The sequence below is a fragment of the Trichoplusia ni genome, unplaced genomic scaffold (assembly GCF_003590095.1).
Source record: "Trichoplusia ni isolate ovarian cell line Hi5 unplaced genomic scaffold, tn1 tig00004345, whole genome shotgun sequence".
NCBI classification, from domain to species: domain Eukaryota; kingdom Metazoa; phylum Arthropoda; class Insecta; order Lepidoptera; family Noctuidae; genus Trichoplusia; species Trichoplusia ni.
In genome coordinates this window covers 1-10662 of record NW_020800563.1, presented here as the reverse complement: position 1 = coordinate 10662, position 10662 = coordinate 1, and the positions used below count along the sequence as shown (strand labels likewise).

Here is a 10662-nt window from a genome sequence, read left to right as displayed (position 1 = left end):
GTCGGCGAGTATCGGTACCTCCTTGTCTCGCACAGGGAGTTTGCCATAAGGCACCGCGGCCATCTTGAAATCAGAGTGAGAAGGCGTAAGTTGACAAGACGTTGACGTTGACGTGTGTTTGACGTTGTCACTCTTGACGTTTGGTGTTTTGGCATCTGACGTTTGGGGTGGCGCGTTGACATTGGCGTTGACGTTGACAGTTGCGTTGACAGTGACAGTGCTTGGTTCGTGTACGAAGTGTGTTGACGCGGTATCACCCACCCCGTGGTTGACTTCGTGAATTTCACGAGTTAGCTGCGAGTGTTGGAACCCGCAGACGGTGATCGTACAAGTAAGTGACTCGTAAAATTTTTAAGAGCTTATTACACGAACAGTACCGGAGAGTCAGTTCGGGCTGTTGTTGGAGGGATGGACGAGGATGAGGATGCCCGCGCGGCGGAGGCGGCTCTGTTAGAGCAGGCCATGCGCCAGCGGGAAGAAGAGATGGAGCTGCTGGAGGAGCTGCGCCGAGAGTCAGGGTTTGGCACCCGATCTCTTGCGCGCACGCCTCCCCAAAGGTTTAGTGCTGCCCCTCAGGTCATGGACTTATTGGATACGCCTGTGCCGGAGACGTCACAGCAGTTGGGAAAGCGGACGCTGTCGTCACCTGAAGAGGTGCAGGAGGCCCTGCGCCGCAAGGTGCAGGCGCGGAAAGGGGCGAGGAGCGAGGTGCCACCGATCGGAGGTATCTTGACCCAGGAACCGACCCTAAAACAGGTAGTCCCGCCGGTGGCAAAAGCAGCTGCGCAGGACAGGAGTCCAGACATGGACCCGATTACCGGAGCGCCGGTTGAGGAACTGGCGGGGCTAGCGACGGCGTCCACGCGCGGGATCATGGAGGCGGTAAGGTCGAAGACCTCCCGCCTGAATAAGGATGAAGTGGCGGCTATAGGTGCGCACACGGAGAGGCTGAGCGCCGTGGTGGCGCACCTTACTCTGCGGTTAGCCGCCGCCGAGTTCAAAGTTAAGGAGCTGAGCCGAGGGGCGGCACGGCCAGCACGACCAGAGCCGGCAGACGTGCAGCCAGCCCCGGCGAACTACGCAGCAATGCTGAAGTTGCCTAAAGGTAAGCCTCCACTGGCAGTTGAAAAGAAAGGTCCGGCGGTATTGTTTTACCCCAATAGCGATACCATCACGTCTTCGGAGCAAACAAAAAAGGAGCTGCAGGATAAGATAAAGCCGGCGACTCAAGGAATCCAGGTGCAGGCTGTACGTCGGGTGGGGAACGCCGGTGTGGTCGTGCAGACGGCCACCGAGGAAGCGGCCCGAAAACTGAAGGCGGCTGCACCACCGACCCTAAAGGCTTCGGACCCTAAGGGCAGACTGCCCCTGATTGCCATCAGGAACCTGAAGGCGGACCCTAAGGTAGAAGAGCTATTGGATGATTTGCACAGGGTGAACCTAGCAGATGATCCAGAATGGCCTAAGGATAAGCTCAAGGCGCAGTGCAGGCTAGCCTTCAAAAAGGGCAGGAGAGAATCAGGACGAACCACAGTTGTACTTGAGTGTACCCATCAGCTCAGGGACAAGCTTGTAGGGCTCGGCGAGGCCTACATCGGATGGGACTGGGCGGAGATCTGCGACTACGTGCGGGTGACGTGCTGTTCGAAGTGCCAACAATACGGTCACCCAGAAAAGCATTGCAGGGCCAAGTCGATGGTTTGTGGAAAGTGCGGCGAGAACGGACACAAGTCCTCCGAATGCCAGTCGGCCACTCAGTGCTGCGCGACCTGCAAGCGGTTCAAACGACCAGAGGCGATGGACCACAGGACGGCAGCGCTGAATTGTCCGGCGCGCGTGTTTGCGGAAAAGAGGGCCATCAACGAAACCCAGTATGGCTGAGCCCACAACGCTTCGTATTGGACAGTTGAATCTCCAGGGATCAGCAACAGCCACAACCGAGTTGCCAGTTATTGCCGGAACCATGGGGCTGGACCTAGTGCTCGTCCAGGAGCAACATCGCCATACTAGGATCATTCAGCACGGGCCCAGCTCCATGGCAGGCATTCTCGTCATCAACCCCCGGTTGGGAGTCACCTTCTTGGATCACATGAGTAATGACCATTGCGCAGTGGCTCACATAGAATGCCACTCGAAGAGAACTATATACGTGGTGTCCGTGTACTGTCAATACAGTCATGACATATCTGTGCATCTGCAACACCTGACACGTGTTTTAGACCAACTTACAGGAGAACAGGTATTGATAGGCATGGACAGCAATGCACACTCGCCACTTTGGTTTTGTGAACGACGACAATACGTTGGTAGGGGACCCGACACTGAATACAGGAAGACCCAGATGGAAAGCCTTATACTGGGTCGCGGACTTATAATCCAGAATGTAGAAGGTCAACCGCCGACGTTTCATGGACCGAACGGATACTCTAACGTTGATTTAACGCTGACTACACGTGGAGTACTAGTAACCGAATGGAGAGTTCACGAAGGTGCTAGCATCAGCGACCACCAGTTGATCACCTTCGAGATTGGCGATAGCAATGCGCGGACAGGAGGTCACACTCAGGAACAATGCGCTACTGAAGTGTCCTACCGCGAACGCGGGGTGGACTGGAACCGATTCAGGAACGTATTGCATCAAAGGATGGGAAAACTGAGGACTTGGAAGCCTGCATCAGTCATCTGTAACGAGTACACGAATATTCTCACTCGCACTGCGGAGGATTGTTTGGGCGAACGCTGTCAGAGAGACGCCGGTGGATATGAGTGGTGGTCACCAGATTTAGAAGCGCTGCGTCGTGCCGTTTACAACGCTCGTCGTGCCTGGCAACAGTCAAGGAGACTGGGTGGAGACGTCGAGGAGGAACGCCGCAACTTACTGCGCTCAGCGCGATCGAAGTATAAGTCGGCCATGAAAGAAACCGAACTCGCCCACTATCGGAAGATCGCAGAGTCAGGTAACGACGACCCATGGGGGCTGGCGTATAGAGCCGCATCAGGAAGAATACGCCCCCCTCGCAACGTAATGCACGGCATGAAGCTCATGGAAGGATTCACCAGCACCGGAGAGGAGACCAGGATTGGACTCCTCAGGACTCTGTGCCCCGACGATGACCCCACCAAGGATTCAGCATACCACCGGCAGGTCAGAATAGCAGCGGCGCTCGCCCCTACAGGCAGGGACTCGGAGGCACCCAGTCGCGAGGCGCTGGAGCGGATAATCAGGACACTGCCGAACACTGCACCGGGACTCGATGGACTCACTGCCCGAATCATCAAACATGCGTGGAAGGTCAGCGGAAGGGAGATGCTGTTTATGTACAGCGCGTGTTTGAGCGAGGGCGTGTTTCCGGACATTTGGAAGATAGGGAGGCTAGTAGTACTGCCAAAGGGCAACGACAGACCGCTCTCGGACCCCAAGGCGTATAGACCGGTTACGCTACTCCCAATTTTGGGGAAGATTCTGGAACGCATAATTATATCGTGCGCTCCTTGCTTGTATAGGAACATCTCAGCAGCACAGCATGGTTTTTCGCGTGGGAAATCTACAGTCACGGCGCTTAACGCGATACTGGAACGAGTTACGAGCACCGCGGAGAATTATGTTCAGTTAGTATTGTTAGACATCTCGGGGGCCTTCGACAACGCGTGGTGGCCCATGATTCTGGTCAAGGCTAAGCAAGGCGGATGCCCGCCAAACATTTACAAAATTCTGGTAAGTTACTTTACCAACAGACGCACTGGAATGTTCATGGGCGGCCAGGCGGTGTGGAAGATTTCCACTATGGGATGCCCCCAGGGATCCGTACTTGGCCCGACGCTCTGGAACCTCCTGCTGGATGACATCCTCAAACTACCGATGCCACTAGGCGTCAGTATGGTAGCATACGCTGACGACATTACGATCGTTATTGAAGCCCCATCACGGGCAGCGATTGAGAGAAATTCTCAGTCGGCCCTGGACGCGGTTTCCGCTTGGGGAAGGCGGAACCGCCTTAGCTTTTCACCAGCTAAGTCTCAGACCCTTACCATGAAGGGTAAGTTCAAACGTCCCCCGACAGTACGCATGGAGGGTGCTTCGATCGCGCATGTCACGCACACCAGACTGTTAGGGGTTATTATTGACGATGCTAGCTCCTACGTGCAGCATGCTAATTTTACCGGCCAAAAAGCCGCGAACTGCTTTGGGAAGGTGTCGAGAGTATCGGCATCGACCTGGGGCATCAGATACCGCGCCCTACGAGTCCTGTTTTCAGGGACTTATGTGGCGACGCTCACTTATGCTGCTGCCGTATGGTGGCGACGCTCGTCCCATTATGCTGTACGTAGCGCATTATTGCGCACGCAGCGCCCGGCACTGGTGTTGCTCACGAAGGCCTATAGGTCGGTTAGCACGGCGGCATTACCCGTCCTTGCGGGGGTGCTTCCAGCTGACCTAGAGGTAACGCGTGCAGGACGAATCGAGCAGGAGGGTTTCCGGTTGGGAAGGAAGGAGCGCAACGAGCTGAAACGCAGGGTGAGATCGGAGGTCGTTTCCCAATGGCAGGAGCGATGGGACTCCAGCACGAACGGGAGGGAGCTTTACAACTTCCTTCCGGACGTGTCAGTGCGACTGTCTTGCGGCTGGGTGGAACCTGATTACGTCACGTCGCAACTTTTGACCGGACATGGTTGTTTCCGAAAAAGACTCCACGCGATGTCACTATGTGACACGCCGACTTGTTACTGTGGAAGTCCGGAGGAGACCAGGGATCACGTGCTGTGGCACTGCGAGCTTTACGCAGAAGAGAGGAGGCAGATGCTCAATGACTGGTGCAGAGAAGAGATTGGACCAGTTTACCATCAAGAGATGGTGACCAGCAAGGAAGGCTTTAGAAGGCTGAGCGCATTCGCTCATAAATGGCATAAGAAGCGAAAGGAACTGGAATCATAAAGAAGGAACTGTTCGAGCGCGAAGTACTGTGGTTTGTCGTAACACGCCCCAGAATGGGGAGAAGTGAAATCAAGAAGGGACGGAAATAGAGAATTTGTAGGAGTCAAGAACCGCACCCAGGGAAAGAGCCAGTGGCAAGTACCGGGGTAGCGTCTCCGAGATTCGGTCCGTATGCCCAGGAGGGTAGGAAGGACCATGAGGTGGAGGTGGGTTTGTCCCTATCTACTATCTAGCGAAACCACAGCCAAGGGAACGGGCTTGGGAGAATCAGCGGGGAAAGAAGACCCTGTTGAGCTTGACTCTAGTCTGGCATTGTAAGGAGACATGAGAGGTGTAGCATAAGTGGGAGATCGTTCGCGCGATCGTCGCTGAAAAACCACTACTTTCATTGTTTCATTACTTACTCGGTTGGGCGGAAGCGGTGCGCGGTCGATGTTAATCGGCGGGCGCACGGTGTTTCGTTCCAAGCGTGCAGAGTGGCGACGTGGCGGCAACGCTCGTCGCCGTAAAACTCCCGCGTGATCCGGTTCGAGGACACTGCCAGGCGGGTAGTTTGACTGGGGCGGTACATCTGTCAAAGAATAACGCAGGTGTCCTAAGGCCAGCTCAGCGAGGACAGAAACCTCGCGTGGAGCAAAAGGGCAAAAGCTGGCTTGATCCAGATGTTCAGTACGCATAGGGACTGCGAAAGCACGGCCTATCGATCCTTTAGTATAAAGAGTTTTTAGCAAGAGGTGCCAGAAAAGTTACCACAGGGATAACTGGCTTGTGGCAGCCAAGCGTTCATAGCGACGTTGCTTTTTGATCCTTCGATGTCGGCTCTTCCTATCATTGCGAAGCAAAATTCGCCAAGCGTTGGATTGTTCACCCATCAAAAGGGAACGTGAGCTGGGTTTAGACCGTCGTGAGACAGGTTAGTTTTACCCTACTGATGGCTTGTCGTTGCGATAGTAATACTGCTCAGTACGAGAGGAACCGCAGTTTCGGACATTTGGTTCATGCACTCGGCCGAGCGGCCGGTGGTGCGAAGCTACCATCCGCGGGATTATGCCTGAACGCCTCTAAGGCCGAAGCCAGCCTAGCCGAATCCGGCAAGGATATGCTCACTGTGGAGCCCCGAGAGTCGGGAGGCTCTAAACAATGTGACTTTACTAGTCGCGCTTCACCACGTGAGGTGCGACGTCGAAGCCCATTTGGATCGCGGAGATCGATGCTGTCCGTTTAACGCGTGCATCACGGCTCCGAAGGTCCGAATTTACCTCAGTTCGATGTCGGGGCTCGGAATAGTCTGTAGACGACTTCCGTTCCTGGCGGGGTGTTGTGCTCGGTAGAGCAGCGTCGTGCTGCGATCTGTTGAGACTCAGCCCTACGCCAGGTGATTCGTCCGAGGACGATGATAATGTAAACACACAAACACACATCAAGACAACGTGTGCGACGACGGACGATGTTCTGTCGCGTTTTCGTTTTCTTCATTAATATTTCATTAATACACGAACGGTACACTAACGATATAACACTCTGATTCAACAAACTCAATTTTAAACATATAAAAAAACGTAATTTTTCACCGCGCCCCATTGAGATGCGCTTGCGCATCTTAAATAGTCAATTTAATACACGAACGGTAACGGGTCAAAAAATTAATACACGAACGGTAACGAACATCGAAATTTAAAAAAATAATCTTTCTCTCGATACAAATGAAGTTTACATCGATTATAACTGACGTCTATTAGCCGTTCCTCCTGTAAATCTCGATCGTAATATCAATAATACAACAACGAAACAAGCAAGCGCTCAGACAATATATTACATAGATATGTAGATGTAAACAAACGAATAACACAACAAGAACGCTAAACGAAACTAACTCGCACTCTCACTTCGTACATATACACCACGACGGCACGGGCAAGCTGTGACAAGCCGCTTGAGAGCGAGAACACACCTCGAACGAACATACATACTAGGTACCTACCTACCTAACTACAATATAAATGCAAAAAAAATATATCATGGTGGGTGATCTTAGCGTCTTAAACGCATCTCTAACTATGCATACATATATGTATTATAGTACCTACTAACTAGTAGTAGTAGTAGTAGTAGTAGTAGTAACCAGAAACCCAGCAGGCACGCGCGCTCGCGCGGGGGGGGGGGGGGTGCTTGCGTTCCTGCCTTCATAGGCGTCTGTGTCACACCACACCAATGAAGACTCAACACTCACCAAGTCGTTGAACCTAGACAAACACCCAGGCACCCCCCCCCCCCCCCCGGCCACACACCCCCGCTCTGCAGCGCCTCAGGTTCTTTTGTGGTGGTCGATGTTAGTTCTTCAGGTTGATGGAGGCCACCCTCTCAACATATTCAATACCAATATCTGGGTGGGTGGGGGAGGAGCGGAGGGGGAGGGTAGGGGCGGGGGCTAGGTCTCCACTGTCGGCTTTCACTCACCTCGAGGGTAGGTAGTGTTTGAATGACACCACCGACGATCCCTGATCTGCTGATCTCGAAACTTTTCAGTTCACTCGGTCGCTTGGTACGTGGATATCTCATCGTATAACGTATTTCTCCTCCGATACTATATACGTTTAAGTTTGCAACAATGTCATGCGGCGCGCGCAGATGCGCGCACGTATGATGTTGTGCGCGTGCGCGTGCGCAGCTTTCAGCGACTTAACGTTGACACGCGAACATTATTATGTTAGTGTGTTTCACGTTAAGTCGCTGAATGTCGTCTACGAACGAAAAATGGACGACACACACATGTAGTAATATTATTATGAAGATGATCAACACACATACATATTATTATATATATATATATAAGTGTATATATATATATTAGTATGTAAGTGTGTAGTACTGTGTGTGTTGTGCGTTTGTGTAACTTCAAACTGTGTGGACCGTCGGTTCGTAACAACGTTACGATTCGTTAACGGTTCAAATGTTATAAAATATGACTTTAATCGTGACGTGATCGATTCAAACGCGCACGGATACGCTAATGTGAATCTTTCGCGAGTTCAATCACGATTATTTATTTTTGTGTAAATAGTATTGTTCTATATACGCATTATTATATGATTACATATATAAACTAAACAATGAATATAGTGAATACGGACTCTGTACAATCCGGGCAATTAAATCGTTGTTTGACGTATTTTATTATGTTAACCGAGATTATTATTAAAGTGAATGAAATCGTGTCTCGATACGAACGTTCACCATCGGGGTTTTTTCATTATATTGTACCCTTATAGGCGTCGTCGTAGTCGTCGTCGTCGTCGTCGAAAACAATATTCGTCTCAATTATTATACGAGCTCGCCCGTACAAGCGTCTGCGTTAATCCGTCGACGCGCGGGAATGAGGATTTCTCGTAAGTATCGATATAGAGAGAGGACGGTATACGTGTGTACCACCGCAATCGAAAATCGAAACGAACGAGAACGTCTTTCATATGAATGAAGCTCCCTGGTTGATCCTGCCAGTAGTTATATGCTTGTCTCAAAGATTAAGCCATGCATGTCTCAGTGCAAGCCGTATTAAGGCGATACCGCGAATGGCTCAATATATCAGTTTTGGTTCCTTAGATCTTACTCAGTTACTTGGATAACTGTGGTAATTCTAGAGCTAATACATGCAATCAGAACTCTGACCAGTGATGGGATGAGTGCTTTTATTAGATCAAAACCAATCGACGGATGGCCATGTGTCTGAAGTCGTTAATTTTGATGAATCTGGATAACTTTTGCCGATCGCATGGTCCAGTACCGGCGACGCATCTTTCAAATGTCTGCCTTATCAACTTTCGATGGTAGTTTCTGCGACTACCATGGTTGTCACGGGTAACGGGGAATCAGGGTTCGATTCCGGAGAGGGAGCCTGAGAAACGGCTACCACATCCAAGGAAGGCAGCAGGCGCGCAAATTACCCACTCCCGGCACGGGGAGGTAGTGACGAAAAATAACGATACGGGACTCTTACGAGGCCTCGTAATCGGAATGAGTACACTTTAAATATTTTAACGAGGAACAATTGGAGGGCAAGTCTGGTGCCAGCAGCCGCGGTAATTCCAGCTCCAATAGCGTATACTAAAATTGTTGCGGTTAAAAAGCTCGTAGTTGCATTTGTGCGCCGCGCTGTCGGTGCACCGCATCCGCGGTGATACTGACACGTCTGCGGAGCATATCGTCGGTGAGCCGGCGGTAATACGCCGGTTCAATATCAAAATCCTATCGCGGTGCTCTTCGGTGAGTGTCGAGGTGGGCCGACAATTTTACTTTGAACAAATTAGAGTGCTCAAAGCGGGCTCAAAATGCTGCTTGAATATTTCGTGCATGGAATAATAGAATATGATCTCGGTTCTATTTTGTTGGTTTTCAGAACTCCGAGGTAATGATTAATAGGGATAACTGGGGGCATTCGTATTGCGACGTTAGAGGTGAAATTCTTGGATCGTCGCAAGACGAACATCAGCGAAAGCATTTGCCAAAGGTGTTTTCATCAATCAAGAACGAAAGTTAGAGGTTCGAAGGCGATTAGATACCGCCTAGTTCTAACCGTAAATATGTCATCTAGCGATCCGCCGACGTTACTACAATGGCTCGGCGGGCAGCTTCCGGGAAACCAAAGATTTTGGACTCCGGGGGGAGTATGGTTGCAAGCTGAAACTTAAAGGAATTGACGGAAGGGCACCACCAGGAGTGGAGCCTGCGGCTTAATTTGACTCAACACGGGAAATCTCACCAGGCCCGGACACCGGAAGGATTGACAGATTAACAGCTCTTTCTTGATTCGGTGGGTGGTGGTGCATGGCCGTTCTTAGTTGGTGGAGCGATTTGTCTGGTTAATTCCGGTAACGAACGAGACTCTAGCCTGCTAAATAGGCGTCGTCATTTAGGTGTGCGTGGCTACGCGTCACGCAACTCACTGGCGACGTATTAAAATTCTTCTTAGAGGGACCGGCGGCTTCGAGCCGCACGAGATTGAGCAATAACAGGTCTGTGATGCCCTTAGATGTCCTGGGCCGCACGCGCGCTACACTGAAGGAATCAGCATGTTCTCCCTGGCCTAGAGGCCCGGGCAACCCGCTGAAACTCCTTCGTGCTGGGGATTGGGGTTTGCAATTATCCCCATAAACGAGGAATTCCTAGTAAGCGCGAGTCATAAGCTCGCGTTGATTACGTCCCTGCCCTTTGTACACACCGCCCGTCGCTACTACCGATTGAATGATTTAGTGAGGTCTTCGGACCGACACGCGGTGGCTTCACGGCCGTCGGCGTTGCTGGGAAGTTGACCAAACTTGATCATTTAGAGGAAGTAAAAGTCGTAACAAGGTTTCCGTAGGGGAACCTGCGGAAGGATCATTAACGATGTACCGTTTTAACGTGCACTGCGTACGCGAAACGATGTCACATTAATGTTCTCCAAATACTTAAAACGTTCGTCGACACTTTTATCCAATCGTTCGATGAACTTTTAAAAAGAGACCGAACCGACAGGCGTTCCATGGCTTAACTGTCCGGGCGCGCCGGTCGTTCGTCTCGCGTCGCGTACAATCGAGAGTTTTATGCTTCGTTACGATACGGTTTAACATAAAATCCGCAAACCGTGAGAAACATATAAGCTTTAGGTGGATACGCGTTCGTTAACGTTCCTCTCTCTCGTTGCAGATTACGCGGTGTTCCGCGACGGGGTAAATGTTTTTTTTTTTTTTTTT

At 51.2% G+C, this 10662-nt stretch overlaps 1 non-coding gene across 1 annotated transcript; it reads left to right on the top strand.

Annotated features, from left to right (window-relative positions):
- Positions 1-8411: 8411 nt before the first annotated feature.
- Positions 8412-10312, top strand: LOC113508276. Its single transcript, XR_003402010.1, has one exon. It is a non-coding gene; the product is annotated as a small subunit ribosomal RNA (ribosomal RNA).
- The last annotated feature ends 350 nt before the right edge of the window (positions 10313-10662 follow it).